Genomic DNA, 17,551 nt, shown 5'->3' on the forward strand with positions numbered 1-17,551 from the left:
CAGTGAGTGAGCTAATAGATGGTAGATCTCTCTCTCTCTCTCTCTCTCTCTCTCTCTCCCTTTCAAATAAATAAAAGTAAACAAATATCTTTTAAAAATATTGGCTTTCAAATCTCTGAACAATATGTATATATCACTTCTCCCAACTCATCATATTTTACTAATTTTCAACATGGTAAATTATTTCACTCATTCTTTTCCCCTTTTTCTATTTCACCCAACATAATTCTCTCTCACACATGTGTACACTCCCCTGTCACTCTCACTGTCTTGCTTCCAAATACAGAGATGTTTGTCTTATAATCATGTAATTATTCATCACTGCTTAGTCAAATGGAGTATCATGATTACATTTAGTTTCTTATACAAATGTTTCCTATTTACTTCATTCCCCACTCTCCAGCTACTCTATAAAATGCTTTGCAAGAAAAATTTCAATTTGATCATCGCTGCCAGATAACTTCTTGATTCCCTGTATTTCATGGGAGACAGTGCTCCTGCTGTCCCCTGACTCCAAGTGAACTATGACTGTTCTTTTTAAAAAACTATTTATTTTATTTATTTGAAAGGTAAAGTGACAGAGAGAGAGAGAGAGAAAGCAAGAGATCTTCTATCCATTGGTTCTTACTCCAAAAGGCTGTCAAGTAATTATAATAAGCAGAATTTAAAAGGAAAGGATGTTCCATTATGGGAAGCAGTTCACATAGCAGACTCATAAAATGATAATCACTTTAAGTAACACTCTGACCTCAGAATTAGCCCCTTAAGGCTTACTGGTCTGCTGAAAAGCCCACAAGAGCATTTCAGGCATGGAAAGCCAAGACACCATGGCAAAAAAATATTCTACATAAAGGATTTCTGTGAGTAAGTTCCTATGGAACGAACTGGCCATCAAAGAAGGATGACTTTTCTCTAAATGGAGGAGAGAACTTCCACTTTGTTTATGGACTTGTCCAAATACTGACAGAGTTTGTGGATTCAAAAGGCGTCTACAGCCTAGGCACTCATGTTAAGAGCCTTGGGAGGTTGCTGAAATCATATATAAGAGTGTTAATTGTTAAACAACATGAGTCACTGTGCACTAACTCCCCATGCAGGACCTCTGTCCTCAATGAGTGTATTACGAGAGTTAACTGTGATACTTGTTCTCAAACAGTTCCTTTTGTGTGTGTGTATGCATGTATGTGCAAATTATTGAAATCTTTACTTAGTATAGAGTTGGTCTTCTGTGTACAAAGTTAATTGAAAAATGAATCTTGGGGCCAGCGTTGTGGCATAGCGGGTAAAGCCGCTGCCTGCCTGCAGTGCCAGCATCCCATATGGACACTGGTTTGATTCCCGGCTGCTGCACTTCCGATCCAGCTCTCTGCTATGGCCTGAGAAAGCAGTAAAAGATGGCCCAAATCCTTGGGTCCCTGCACCCACATGGGAGACGTGGAGGAAGCTCCTGGCTCCTGGCTTTGAATCGGCGCAGCTCTGGCCATTGTGGCCAACTGGGAAGTGAACCAGCGGATGGAAGACCTCTCTCTCTCTTTCTGCCTCTCTTCCTCTCTCTGTGTAACTGTGACTTTCAAATAAATAAATAAACCTTTAAAGAAAAAAGAAAATGAATCTTAATAGAGAATGGAACTGGGAAGGGGAGAGGGAGGAGGAGAAGAAATGGGAGTGCAGATGGGAGGGTGCGTATGGTGGGAAGAATAACTATAAACCTAAAGTTGTACATATGAAATTTGTATTCCTTAAAAATAAATTAATTAATAAAAAACTTAAAAAAAAGAAATGTCATGATGATCATCCTTGGAAAGAATTTGGTATTGTTATCACTTTTTGTGCTGGGAAATACATGGGTTTTTAAATCTGGAATAATAAGTGCATCAATTCTTGGAAATTCTACAATATTATTCAATTGACAATTCCCTTCTGCTTTTCGTTCCTGCTGGCACAGGATGTTGAACCTCCAAGATTAATCTTCTCACACCTTCTCATTTCTCTCCTGTCCTCTATCTCTTTCCCTTTTTTTTTTTTTTAGGAATTTTAACTTTTTGAGCCAACTCTTATTTAGAATTTGTTTTATTTCAGCTACCATAATTTTAATTTCTTGGAGTTCTTTTGCATTACAAGTTCTCCTTCTTTATGGTATCCCATTCTTGATTCGAGATAATGATTTTTCTAAGGATACTGGCTTTTATTTCTCTAAGCATAATTGATGACATTAGCTTCTTTCAAGTTTTCTTCTGTTCTCTGCATCACCTGTTGATTTCCTTTATTCTATTGTATTTTGCTTGTTGTCTTGGGCTGAAGGCTTTCTTCACACTTCTTGTGCCCCTCTGTTGTCCATTTCAAGGTGGGCAAACTATGACCTAGGGCTAAATCCATCCCAATGCCTGTTTTTGTAAATGCCCTGGTTTCCATTTCTCCACAGACCAACTCTCTAGGCTTCTGTAGGCCTTAGGGGGATGTTAACCTAGCTAGAGAGGGGACCAGAGCAATCTCACTGCCCCTTTTACAGACTGTTAAATAATCCCTCCATTAGATTATTACATACCACATTATACCTAGTTATAAACTAACTGGTGTTTTTGAGCTTTTCCGTAGTTCCACAGGGCAAATTAACGTGCTTAGCCAAAGAGAAATGGTCCTCTCCAGAAATGAGAGAGTCACTCAGTACACAAGATTACCTTCCTGACTGTTGGAGAAAATGTCATCTATACCACCAAGGGGCAGTTTATGTGCTTAAATTACTGTCTTCAGAGACCCAGGACCAACCTGTTCTGTGATGCAATGATTTTCTAGAGGCTTATGATTTACTACAGACAAAATCTTGTTGAATAGGAGTTAAGAAATAAAAATTAGAAGATAACCAGGAAAAAAATCTTCTAGTGATGTTGTCAAACAGTATCTCTAAAGTAGCTAAACCTCTGTCTAATGACCTTTGAGGGTTCCAAAGAATGATTTGTCTGTGTCTGCAGAAATAAGGTCACTAACTACATTGCAAGTAGCCCCAAGAACAAGAGGTCTTCAAAAAGTTCATTGAAAATGTATATTATGGAAAACTATGCATGGGTTCCAAAAAACTTTTGAACCAAAATAAACTTATTTTCTAAATTCTGTTTTCCCATGAACTTTTTGAAATCCCTTCATATGTCCAAAGAATGATTGTCTAGTCAGGCAGAGACCTCTTAAACTTTCACACTAAATTAGACTGATTTTAGAGGTACAACACTAATGGAAATCTTTGTAAATATATAGGACACTTAATCCAATTCTGGGAAGATTGATTTATGAATCATAGTTCTCATGTTCTGAAAATTATCCTTGCTCAAAAAATGTTGACATCAGAACACATAAAATATCCTGCCCTATTAACTATGGGAAAAGAGAGAGAAAGGAGAAATACAGTAATCATAGGAGATAGTATTGCAGCTTAGTGGAGTAAGCTGCTGCTTGCAACTCCCACATCCATATTGGAAACTACTCTGCTTCTGATCCAGCTTCCTGCTAATGCACCTAGGAAAGCAGTGGACAATGATCCAAGTATTTGGGAAAGCTGGATAGAAAGCTTTGACCCGGCCCAGCCCCAGCTTTTGTGGGCATTTGGGGAATAAATTAGGAAGTAGAAACTCTGTGCTTTGTTTTTCCTGCTCTGTCACTCTGTCTTTCTAGTAAATTAATTTAATTAATCTTAAAGGAAAGAACAATCAGGGCCGGCACTGTGGTGTAGTGTGCACTATGGGCGTTGGTTCGAGACCCAACTGCTCCACTTCTGATCCAGCTCTCTGCCGTGGCCTTGGAAAGCTGTAGAAGATGGCCCAAGTCTTTGGACCTCTGCACCCGTTGGGGAGGGAAGAAGCTCCTGGCTCCTGGCTCCTGGCTTCAGATTGGTGCAGCTCCAGCCATTGCGGCCAATTGGGGAGTGAACCAGTGGATGAAAGACCTATCTCTCTCTCTCTCTCTCTCTCTCTCTGCTTGCTTCTCCTTATCTTTCTATGTAACTCTGACTTTCAAATAAATAAATAAATCTTTTTTAAAAAGAAATAGAACAATCATAGTCTTGTATTAAAAAACAATTATTTGGGAATTTCTAAGAGACATCAGTTAATAGTAGAAGAGTAAGACAAGGTCTTTGTCAGAGGAAGCCTAATCCCTAGTACACAGGCATTGAGATGTACATATCAGGAGCATGGGAACACGGAGGAGACACAGCTAAAGCACCAGAAGTGGCTTCATAGAAGGAACATTTGTGTGAGCTTGTGAAGAATGGATAAGATTTCCACAGCCAGTAATATGAAAAAAGAAAGAGAGAGAGAGAGAAAGGCCATGCTATCACAAGTCCATAGATACTTCAACTGTGAGGCTATTAATATATTAAAAGAAAAAAATGACTCTTCAAAAATATAGCATCTGTTTGTGATCATAACTTCATTTTGGAGATAATACTTAAAAGTCTAAATTTAGAGCCTTTTTTGAATGAACCCCTCAGAACAAATGGTCTCTTAGTTTCCTGTATTATCAGTTTTTTTGGCTACTATAATGAAATATCTGAACTAAGCTACTTATGAAGGAAAGAGATTTATTCATCTTACAGTGTTGGAGGCTCAATTTCAAAATCAGGTGGTCCCATTGTTTTGAAATTGGTGAAGGTGTCATGGTAATGGTGAAACACAAGCAGAGGAAAAATCCTGTAGCAACCCAGAAAAGAGAGACAGAAACACAGAGGAATTGAACCCAATGCAGCCTTCGTAATCAACCTTTTCCAGCGAATTATCTTCCAAGGGCATAATGTCAATGACTTAAGGTCCTCCTGCTAAGTTCACCTCCTAAAGTCTGTAATTGGATTAAGTTGTGTTTGTTTGTTTTTTGACGGGCAGAGTGGATAGTGAGAGATAGAGCAGAGAGAAAGGTCTTCCTTTGCCGTTGGTTCACCCTCCAATGGCCACCGCGGCTTGCGTGCTGCGGCCAGCGCACCGCGTTGATCCAATGGCAGGAGCCAGGTGCTTCTCCTGGTCTCCCATGGGGTGCAGGGCACAAGCACTTGGGCCATCCTCCACTGCACTCCTGGGCCACAGCAGAGAGCTGGCCTGGAAGAGGGGCAACCGGGACAGAATCTGGCGCCCCGACCGGGACTAGAACCCGGTGTGCCGGCGCCGCTAGGTGGAGGATTAGCCTATTGAGCCGCAGCGCCGGCCTGTAATTGGATTAAGTTTCCATCCTCTCTAAACCATTAACTTGATGCTAGTGTTTAAACATTTGCATGAGTTCGGGAGCCAAGTGATATTATTCAGACCATAAAAGTTCCCATCATCACTCACCCCTGAATAGACCCTGAGACCCAGAAGCAAGGGAGACAAAAAGCCATAAGGCACGTTTAGAAGAAATAAATGAGCTCTTTATTACAGAACTAAATAAGACAAGGTAGGTGGATTCTCTCTTCCCTATCTTTAAAAAAGGTTTAGCAGAGTTCTTTCAATATAAAGGAAGCACAAGAAATGTGATTTGCTTGTGGTTTAAAATCATTTATCTATCTCCTCATGTATTACTGTCTTTGCCAGTGGCAGTAATAATTTATCTTCTCAGTCAACTGCCTCATAAATTTTCTTCCACATCCATTTTGATTCTTTGGCAAAAATAAATATTAAAATGCATGGTGACTTTCCTTGGAGTGTCAGCAGACTTTCTTCTCATAAACACCAGATGATCTCTTCACTGAGAGTGTGATTGGCAAGAGAAGAAATTATTCTCTGTGAGAACAAAATTCATCATCTACAACAAAACATTCAATAAAAATCATATAGATGCCAAAACATGCTAGCTCACTTAAATCACTCTTAAATCTTGTAATTCCTTCCTGTTTTACCCTCTTCATTTGTTTTCCTCTTTTATAATTTATTTATTTCTTTGAATGGCAGAGTTTACAGAAAGAGAGAGAGAGAGAGAGAGATCCACTGGATAACTCCCCAAATGGACACAGAGGCCAGAGCTGAGCAGGTCAAATACCAGGAGCCAGGAGCTTCTTCCCAGTCTCCCACGTGGGTGCAGGGGTCATTTGGGATGCCAAGGTTGTAGGAGGAGATTTTACCCACCACACCACAGCCCTGGCCCCAAAACTCTGAATTCCATATAAACCCACCCTCTAGCCCTTTTTTCCTGTGACTATGTTCTCAAAATTGATCATAGCATTTTAGATAATGTTGGTATGAATCAGTGTTTATCAGGCAGAGAAATTAGTAAATCTGTTTCTCTAGACCTTAGAAGAGAGGAGTTAAAAGACGGCAATAATGGAGCGGGCATTGTGGCTCAGTAGGTTAAGCTGCCACTTGGGATGTCCACATCCCATAACAGAGAGCTAATTAAAGTCCCAGATACTCTGTTTCTGATTCAGCTTTCTGCAAACTCACCTGACACCTACATGGGAAACCCGAGTGGAGTCCCTGGCTCCTGGCTTCAGCCTGGCCCAGCCCCAGCCATTGAGGCCATTTCGGGAGAGAAGCAGCAGATGGAAGATTTGTCTCTGTCTATTGCTTGGTTGCTTGCTTTCTCTCTCTCTCTTTCTCTCTCTCCCCCTAACTCTGACTTCCAAATAAATAAATAAATCTTCAAAAAACAAACAAAAAAAAATAGAATCAGGAAAACATTATTACAACTCCCAAGGACTCAAAAGCATGAAAAAGGAGAGGAATATGAACATGTCACTTGCAATGGCTAAGCAAAAACATTCAAAGTTGGTTATAACTGATTTGGGGGATGGAGAGACAAGATAAATATTCTGTTCTATATGTTTTCTCTATGGCTGAGAGAAAAATAAATCACCCTACATCACTGTTTATACAGACTATGTGGCTTATAGCTACTTTCAAGTGCCTTTTCAATGTCATGTATCATGATGCTCTTCCAATAATAAATTCTCGTTTCAATTTTTAAAGCAACAATATATTCTAGGAAAGAATACAACATTTGGGAAGTGCATAGTATATGTTTTACACCATGCTATGTATGTATCAGATCCATATCAGTTACTGTTCAAAATAATCCAGGGAAGTAGATATCACTTTTATCACTGTATCAGAGATGAGGAAACAGAGTAATAGATAATTAGTCTCAAATTTCATGAGAAGAAAAACAAGGATTTAAAATCAGGCAGAGGGCCAGCACTGTGGCGTAGCAGGTAAAGCCCGTCACCTGCAGTGCTGGCATCCCATATGGACACCGGTTCAAGTCCCAGCTACTCCACTTCCGATCCAGGTCTCTGCTGTGGCCTGGGAAAGCAGTAGAAAATGGCCCAGGTCCTTGGGCCCCTGTACCCACGTGGAAGACCTGGAAGAAGCTCTTGGCTCCTGGCTTTGGATCAGCGCAACTCCGGCAGTTGCAGCCAATTGGCGAGTGAGCCAGTGGATGGAAGACCTCTCTTTCTCTCTCTCTGCCTCTCGTTCTCTCTCAGTGTAACTCTGACTTTCAAATAAATAAATAAATCTTTAAAAAAATAAAATCAAGCAGTATGGCTCCAGAGTCCATACAAATAACCTTTTGTATTTGAGAAAAAAAAAAAAAACATGTATTCTAGAGATATATATGATATATATGAGGTAGTTCTCAGTATTATAAAATCTGTGTGTTTTACACATTGAAATCATAGTTTATGATAATCATATTAAAAGTATTTGGATCCATTCTTCCTGCTTTATTTCTAACAACATGTTTCCAGCAGCTTGATGAGGGAGGCCATGGAGGGATTTACAGATCTGAAGGTTTAATTTTCCACTCCAGATATACCACTTCCTTCTTTGAACTTAAGAAATCTAGCCTCCAGCATTCCAGGTTAGAGAATCAAGCTATTTGTTTCAAATTTGTTATCTCCCACCAAGTGAGGGTGATAGTCCAACAGCCCAGCTCCTTCCTACCACCAGATTCGATCCACCTCAATACAGAGCTGGTTATTGTAGATGTGAGGGGTAAGGAAGAACCCACCCAGGTCTGAAATCTCTTAAGACTCAGTCAACCTCACATATGACCTGGTGGTAGGAATGAAGCATGATGTAAGCCATTATTCCAATTTTGATAAGCAATAAGCACTACAACATAAACAGTTTGATTGTACAGCTTGGAAACCAGAGGCCAAACAACAAGAGAGGACACAAGCAGGTTATAAACCTTTCCAGAAAAAACCTGAAAATCTAGCACAGAGTTCCCCCTTCATTAACCAGAACTCCCATCCTGACCCTCTCCCAGCTGTTTCTAGATACCTAGAAAGCTCCCAGAAAGAGAGCCTTCAAGTGTGTAAAAGCAGACTGTGACCTCTTCCTTTTGCTCAATGAAGAACCTTTTCTGACAGATGTTGGCTAAAGCAAACATTGTCTCTAAATATGGGAAACCAAGGTGTTGCTTCTCCAAATTTCTACTGTCTTAACATTATTTCCCATAAGATGAGAAAATGTCAACACTGGAAGAATGAGATAAGGCAGCCTCCGTCAAAGATGCCTATACCATAATCCTCAGAACTCATGAATATGTTACCTTACACAGCTAAAGGAACTTTGCAGATGTGACCGAGGTTAAGAACCTTGAGATGGGCAAGCATCTTGGATTATCCAGGTGGACTTGTTCTAATCATGTGAGTCCATTAAAAGTGGAGAATCCTTCCCTGCTGGGACAGAGAGGTAAGAGCAAGGAGAGATTCAAAGCACGTGAGTAGTTTGACCCACCATTGCTAGCACTGAAGATGGAGGAATAGGGATACAAGGAAAGTGGCAGCATCTAGAATCTGGGAAAAGCCCTGAATTAACAGCCAGCAAGATACCAGAACCCCAGTTCTCTCAACAATCCCATAAGTGAGGGAATGGATTCTCCCTTACAGTCTGCAGAGAGCAACACGTCTTTGCTGATTTCAGTGAAATAAGCCTCATGTGAGAATTTTACCTACAGAACATAAACCTACAGTTTATGCTATTCAAGCTAAGTTTGTGGTCATTTGTTATGGTAGTAATAGAAAGCCAATACAGAAAGCTTTCAGAAATAGTTTAGTTCTGTCCCTCATTTTACCAGTTTGAGACTGAGCCTCAGCTATGCTGTAGAATTGTCTTCCAACTCTGTTCATCTCACCAATCCCTACACTGCCCTCATGATTCGATTTGAGTACCTCTTCCTCCAGGAAACATCCCAAGCATATTTTAGCACACTGTCTGCTTCTCTGTGTTTCCTACAACTTGTGAAAGTGTTACCAGTGAATGGCAGGGTTCTTGTCTTCGCACAAGAAAGAATTCAGGCGTGAGACAGAGTAGTGGAAAGTAAAGTAACAAAGTTTATTAGGGAAAGGACATCCATAAGAACGGATGGGCACCTCTCCAGACAGAACCTTAGAGAGTGCCCAGTCTACATTTAGGCTGGGGGTTTTTAAGGAGCTGGGTCTCTGCCTTCACACATTTCCTCCTGAAACAAAGAATTTTATGGATGTAAATATTAAGACGCTCCTATCTGAGTTTTCTCCTGAAGGTATCAGACATGAGGAAGCCTAGCTGGCTCGGTCCTGAGTTTAGAGGAAGGGTGAGCAAGATCCCCTGGAGAATTGGGATCCAGAGGAGGGTATTTGAAATGCAGATACTGGGCTGCATCTGGAAGATTATCAGGTAGAAGGGGACAGGGCAGGATGCGAATACCGGGCTGCCCCTGAAACGTTATCGGGATGACTTTGAGATGCAGATGCATATGCTGGACATAGATGTCTTTTCTTTAGGCCTTTGTCACACACACACATAAGCTCATATCTGACTTCCTACCTAAAAAAAGCAATGACTTTAGTCTTATTCAACATGATATCTCTTGACTTTAATGTATTTCCAGGAGTTATAGCTGAATAAATATTGACCAACAAGCAAAAGAAGTCATGTCATGTCCCTTGATTTTTTTTGCCCGTGCCATCATAGTATTCTGCTAAAATAACTAAAGCATGGCCAACAAATGGACACCTTTAAGTGGCAACATAGCTGCTTGTGAAAAGCATGGTCTTTTGAATCACACAAGCCAGGTCCATTTTCTGACTCTAGCATCTATTAACATTGTGGCCTTAGACAATTTTTTTTTCTTCCAATAGTGTCACTTTGTAAAAGTAAAATAAAAAATAAAATAAAATAAAATATAAAAAGGTTATAATAGAAACTACCTCAAAGTATTACATGAGAATTCATGGAAATGGTATTTGTTTATCCAAATATGCAGCAAATAGTAAAAGATAAATAAAAATAGACCATTATTATTACTAGTTATCTGTGATGGTGAGGTGCCAGGGAGCTGTGGCCTGACCAGAGCCATTCCATTTTGTCCCTGGATGTCCTCTATTTTCTAGTCAGTCACACAACTTCTATCTACTCAAAAACTAATCTTGTAAGAATGTTACCCAGAAGGTTTATTTACATTAAGTGCTGGGAAATGTGTTGGAGTCCCTTCCCCTGAGATAAGCGTAATCTTGTTTGCGCTAGCTTCTGTAACAAAAGCTTGGCTTTGTAATTAACTTCCAACAAGACACGGTTTCTGCCTTTATAAGTTCGCCCCTGAGCTCAGTCAGGGCAGCATGATTTGGAGAGCTCAGGTCCCTGTACAGCCGCTGGCTTTCAGAAATAAAGACTCCATAGTTCAGCCCAGAGACTCGGGCATCTTCTCTAACTTGCTGGTCCGAATATAAAATTGGCTGATTTTATGTGTCAGTTTGGCTGGGCCATGGTGCCCAGATAAGGGGTCAAACATTATTCTGGATGTTTCTATGAGAGTATTTTTGGATGAGATCAACATTTACATTGGTGGACTCTGAGAAAAGTAGATTGCCCTCCACAATGTAACAGGCATCTTCCAATCAGATGAAGGCTCCTCTCCCCACAATAAGAAAGGATTCTCCAGTAGAGGGCTCTCCTTGAACTATAATATCAGCAATTTCCTGGGTCTCTGTCCTGCCCCCTCCCTCCTGAAACTTTAGGATTTACTAGCATCCATAATCACATGAGCCAATTCTTTTGGTTTTTTGTTTTTTTTTTTTAAGATTTATTTATTGATTTGGAAGTCTGAGTTACAGAGAGAGAAAGAGAGAGTGAGAGATCTTCCATCCACTGGTTCGCTCCCCAAAAGGCCACAGTACCTGGGGCTGGACCAGGTCGAAGCCAGGAGCCAGCAGTTTCCTCTAGGTCTCCCAAATGGGTGCAGGGGCCCAAGCACTTGGACCTTCCTCCATGGCTCTCCTAGGTGTATTAGCAGGGAGCTGGATCAGAAGTGGAGCAGCCAGGACTCAAACCAGCACCCATATAGGATGCTGGCACTGCAGGCAGTGGATTTACCCACTATGCCACAGCACCGGTCCCCACAAGAGTCAACTCTACACTCCCACACACACATACCCACACATACACACATATACCCACACACCCACACAGACACACACATACATCATTGGTTCTGTTTCTCTGAAGAACTGTAATACAATATCATACCTGCAACTATGATGATATGGAAGAGTCAAAGTGCCTCCATTTTGAAAAGCAGCCTCCATTTTCTGTAGCAGGTCCGAGTTCCCGTAAAAGCAAGTATTTCGAGAAAACCAAAACTTACAAAAGGGCAGCTCACAGATTACGACCAAATAAGGAAATTCCCTAGACCCGAGCCAACCAGAAACAGCCAATCACAAGCGGCCCCATACTGTAAGCCCCAGCTGATGTAACCCACCCTTAAAAGCACTCCCCAAGAGAGACTCCACTGCATTGATTGGTTAGACGAGGATCCCTGCCGTGGCTTGTAATTCCTAAATAAACCTTGCTTTTGCATTTCAGTGTTTGACTCTCTGGGGGTCTCAACGGGATCCAACAATCTGCGCATAACAGAGATTATTACCTACAACTTGTAAAAATGTAAATCTGAAGATAGATGCGATTCCCATTACCCTTCATTTCAATAGCAGATGGAACTCTCTCGGTTACTAACAGCAGCAACAAAAAAAACAACAAAAAATTTATCAAAAAAGAGTAAAAAAGGAGGAAAAATAAATGTATTGGGTCATGTAACTGACATGCACTGGCATGGGTCTAGGTTCCAGGCTAACTGGATCCACATCTCACAAACCTGACCAGGGCCTGGTTTCCATCTCTCAGAGACACCTTCCTCATGGGGTTTCCTTCTCAGATAGGTGTTCCCCTTCTGGCAGTGAGATGACCACATACTCCTAGGCTCAGGTCACACAGGAATGAGGATGTATCTTTTCTGTTAATTCCCATAAAATTTCTGAGATTCATTTTAAGTAGTCTGGCTTAGAATAAAATGTTCACCCAAAGCTATCACTGTGGCCATGACACTAGATACATGGATTGGTTTTGGTTAATATCTGCTTACTGTAAGAGCTCTCCATCAACCCAGTGATCAATGGTGGAGCCAGCAAGGAAAAATAGGAACAGAAAATCCCCTATTCCAACTAAGAGTGGTGCACTTCAACAAAACAAAGAAATAAAAGAAGACCAGGGTTCTAGCTTGAATGGGGGATTTTCCATGGGATATATACTCCTTCAAGAAGGTCAAATGGACACTAGACAGTTAAAAGATGGCCACTCAAATTGCTCACCAAAACCACTGCTTTTAGTTTTGGTTATTTTTGTCTTTTACAAAGGTTATTTGATTTTTGAGACTCAAAAAGATAAGAAGATACCTGACATTAAATATTTTTGAATGGTCTGTGCTAAAAATTCATCAAACATCAAACATTTATAACAGAATTTCCTTTTTAGGCCGCTTTATAACAAGAATGAAACTGAGCTCTTACACAATCTCTCTCTCATAGCTTAAATTTTTCTACCCTGCTTTGGTGACCCTTTACTATACTAAACTCCATACCAAGAATTATCTCACCAATTGAAGTAGTGCTACACTGGGTCCAGCTAGCCCTACAGGGTCCCAGATTACAAGACTCAGGAGATGTTTTATTTCCTCTCCAGGTAACATCTTGATATTAGGGCCTGTCATATGGTTTATCCTTATATAGACCCCAGGCACTGAGCAAACAAAATAAAAGTCACCTACACGTATGTGGTGGAATGAGAAGGCCATGCCAAGATGGCTGCTGGCAAGTCAGCCTCAGTTACTCTGGAATGGCTTTGGAAACCCCCTGGGAAACCACTTAGCAACGGAGCCTGCTTGGCAACAGGCTGTGATTGGTTAGGGCATAAACCGCCCCTTGACCAGATTGGCTGCCTCAGCTATATAAGCTGCTGTACCTACTGAAATAAACGAATCTTCAGGCTGCTCGCCTCTGGCCTACCTTCACCCAACTCCCAGTGTCTATGTGGTAACTCCGCATCTCTTGGCCTCACCGCGCTCCTCCTCTCAGAAAGAATCCACAGCAACACATGTATCCAGAGACCATTTGCCATTGTCAAAAATCCTAAAAGAGATGGCATGTAGCACAGCAGGTTAGGTCCCATATCGGAGCACTGATTCAAGTCCCAGCTGCTCTTCTTCTTCTTCTTCTTCTCCTTCTCCTTCTCCTTCTCCTTCTCCTTCTCCTTCTCCTTCTCCTTCTCCTTCCCCTTCCCCTTCCCCTTCCCCTTCCCCTTCCCCTTCCCCTTCCCCTTCTCCTTCTCCTTCTCCTTCTCCTCTCCTTCTCCTTTTCTCCTTCTCCTTCTTCTTCTTCTTCCTCTTTCTTTTCCTCTTCTTCCTCTTTCTCTTCCTCTTCTTCCTCTTCCTCTTCCTCCTCCTCCTCCTCCTCCTCTTCTTCTTTTTTATTTTTTATGAAGACAGGTGCTGTGACTTTGTAGGTTAAGTCTCCACCTGCAGCACCGGCATCCTATATGGGCACTGGTTCATGTCCAGGCTGCTCCACTTCTGATCCAGCTCCTTGGTGATTGCTTGGGAAAGCATTGGAGGATGGCCCAAGTGCTTTGCCCCCTGCACATACATGGGAGATCCAGGAGCTTCTCCTGGATCCTAACTTCAGATGGTCAAGCCCCAGGTGTTGTGACCATTGGGGGAGTGAAGCAGCAGATGGAAGATCTCTCCCTCTTTCTCTGTCACTCTGCCTTTCAAATAAGTTAATATTTTTAAAATTTCTAAAATGGCATGATGATCATCCTATCAGCCAATCAATGGAGGACCACAGGTACTACAGAACAACCAGAGAGCTCTACATGAGCTAATTATATACCTGTCAATTCCAACTTTAATCTTCAAGTTCCCTTAGCCTTTTCCCCTTAAGGAGACCAAGAATTAGATAATAGCTGCCATATATCTTGCTCTATGTTTTATAAAACAAATATCTACTTTTTCCAACCACCCTAGTATTCGTGATTGGCTTAGTAAGTACTGAGAGAGCAGACCCAGGTTTGGGGGTTGTATAGCGAGAACAATTTCAACTTTTCCATAATATTACAATTATAATTCTTGCCATTTGGTTATGAAAAAATTTCAAGCTTGATACATCTTTGAAATACTCTCCTATCATCTGAATGACATATGAGCCAGTCAGGATCCCGAGATCCTTTCTTTCTTTACTAATTCATTTCTTTCTTTACTAATCAGCTAAAAACAACAAGGGGAGACACCAAGATGGCAGAATAGGGAGGGAGCTTACTGCTCTAGTCTAGGGGAAGACAGTTTAAAAAAAAAATGTGGAGAGAGTCCAATCTCAGGGAAGGGTGAGGGAGAAAATGACAAAGGAGACTCCACGCAAATTAGAGGGACACTATGGATCTATGTGGAGAGTGTGGACACGCACGACTCAGGACCAAAGCAGCCGAGAGCCTCAGCATCCACTTTGGACTGTGAGATGAGACCTGACTGCAGCAGCCCAAGCCACTGGCAATAAAATTGCAAGAAAAGCCTGGAGCAAATCTGGCTTGGAGCCCTATTGGGTAGAGTGTACCTGCCAACCTAGGGGGAAAAAAAGGAGCGCAGGTTTCTCTCTCCCCAACCACCTGGCACCAGTGTCCTGTAACTAGCCAAGAGAGGGTGGGTGCCATTTGGGACACATGTAACAGCTGTGACAGCTCGTGTCCACGCCCCTAGAACCAGCCAGGAGTACACACATTAGTCCGGCTGGGAGAACTGGCAGGGGGCCAGGGGGATTCATGACTAAGGGTGCCTTGTGTGCTGGGACTATAAAAACACTGTAGCTGCATGTGACAGTGCAGGGTGTGGCTGGGCCTTTGGGCAGTCACTGTGGGTGGCTCCACATGCTCGAGGCTCTCTGATTCCCTGGTGAGGGTCACTGCTGTGGGATCTGTGCTCACACCTAGTTCTGCATGGATCCTTTGTGTGGTTCTTGTGGGACTACAATGAATAGTGTACCCACTATGTAGAAATAGAAATCATTATTTTTCTTACTTATAACTGGGTAATTCCTAAAAGATGTTTCCTGGGGTGGGCATCATGGTAGTTACTTGGGATTCCTGCAACCCACATTGGAGTTCCTGGCATCAAGTTCCTCTGCTTCTGATCCAGTTTCCTGCTAATGTGCACCCTGGGAGACAGTGGTTGATGGTTCAAGTAATTGGGTCCTTGCCACCCTTGTAAGAGACCCTGATGGAGTTCCTGGCTCCTGGCTTAGGCCTGGCCCAGCCCCGGCTACTGTGGGCATTTGAAAAGTAAAATCAGCAGATGAAAGACCCCTTTCTCTCTCTGTCACTGTTATTCTGCCTTTCCTATAAACAAAAATAAATAAATAAATAAATAAACCTTAAAAAAAGAAATTATTTTGAATTATATTTTTATTCTTCTTTGATGGCTTTTGGTTAATTATGTTTACCACCTTTTATTTTCCTTTTCTTCAATATTGGCTTCCTAAGAGATTTGCTATGAAACATTTGTGTTCCCTTTTCAGTTTTCCTAAAGGGCATTGCAAGCTTTCTTTTCTTCCATTAAACTTCTTCAAGTCCACCTGAGTAACTAAATGACTACATTATCCTGACTTTACCAAAATATTATTAAGATTTCCATCCTAAAAGTATTAAGATGTCCACCTTTGTGCAAAATAAATTTGTCATTGCAGGGTATTTTCTGGTTCCTCTGTGGAATCAGGTCATTTAAGACTATTCTACTGCTAACAATGTTTTCATTTCTAGTTTCATTAAACTTTCTTACTTACCCCTCATATCTTAGATCCTTAGTCACAGAATTCCCTGAAAACCTTAAAAAAAAAAAGTTCAAGAAGAATAAATCAAAAGTAGCTGGAAGTACAGAAACATGAGCTACCTGAGTCACAAGTTTCCATAATAAGGTTTTTTCTGAAATATCTGAGTGAAATATGGACACAGTGCTGTGTGCCTACTTAAAAAGTGTACTCACTAGTTTAGGTGAGAGCTATTCATCTCACTCAGGATTTCAACAGTGAATGTGGTGGGCACAGGTTAGAATGGAACTTCACATAATGTGCCCTGTGAAACAACTCAGTGAAAATTGGAGGCGGGGCCGCAACTAACCAGAGCATCGTGGGGCTCTCCAGTTACATCCCCTCAGCAAAGCCACATGTACTACGAAGGCAGCGTTCAGCCGTGTGGAAGCAGTGAATTGTCATCTCCGGGTGAACTATGTTAGTAGAAGATACAGTTGCACAGTTAATCAATTGCTGTGGGTGAACACAAATTCTAATTAACATGATGGTGCCTTCTCAGCAAGGAACAGTACCTAGAACATGGCTGTGATGCTGAATTTTATAGTCAATTTTATGTCAAGTCTGGGGCCCAGTGATTCATAAAGGTATTTTTAAGATGTAATTAACATTTAAATAAGTAGACTTTTCGTAAAGGTGATGTGGGTGGGCCTTGTCCAGTCAGTTGAAGGCCCTAAGAACAAAAGAGATTCCCGGCCAGTGTTTACAATTTGCTAGCTAGCCTTGCAGGTTTCAGACTGGCCAGCATCCACAATCACATGACCAAATTTCTTAAAATCTCACACTCTCTAAACACACACACATACACACAGAGTTCTTTTGTCCGGAGAAGCCCTAACACCAGAAGCCTTGTGCAATGAACATACAGACAATGGTCAGACCATATGTAAAAATAGAACTTTGACCCTCCTGCCTCAGAAATCCACATCATTATCTACAAAACAAACTCAGGAAGCAGCCAGCTATAAGTTGGACTCGCAGGAAGCCAGGTGCTGTCTCTAGGGACAATCCAGGAGGCTAAACAATGGCCTCCATAAGGATCAGCCCCAAATGACAAGACTTGATAAACGACTGCGTTTTTGTCCCCGCTCTCAATTTAAGACCAGCCAGAGAAAACCAACTATGTGCCCCCAGCCAGTTATATAGAATGCCTGCTTCTAGTCAGCCCACCTATAGCTTCCCTATGCCAAAAACGACCTCCAATGAAGGCATAATTGAAGAAAACCCTGTTTTCCACTATAAAACTTTCATGCTCTGCCTGCTTCTGACTCTGCCATAACACACGTGATGAGGGCTGGTTCCCTGGCAATGGCAAGCTCTGAATTAACAGCCTCTGCTTTTCACATGTGCTTGGTCTTTGTTTATCTTCACAGCCCTCACGACCTGAGATGAGAGAGCCTTTGGTACAAAAACAATTTTAAAAATCTAATT

This window comes from Oryctolagus cuniculus, chromosome 7 (genome assembly GCF_051225735.1).
Source record: "Oryctolagus cuniculus isolate XC-2025 breed Fujian yellow rabbit chromosome 7, ASM5122573v1, whole genome shotgun sequence".
NCBI classification, from domain to species: Eukaryota; Metazoa; Chordata; class Mammalia; order Lagomorpha; family Leporidae; genus Oryctolagus; species Oryctolagus cuniculus.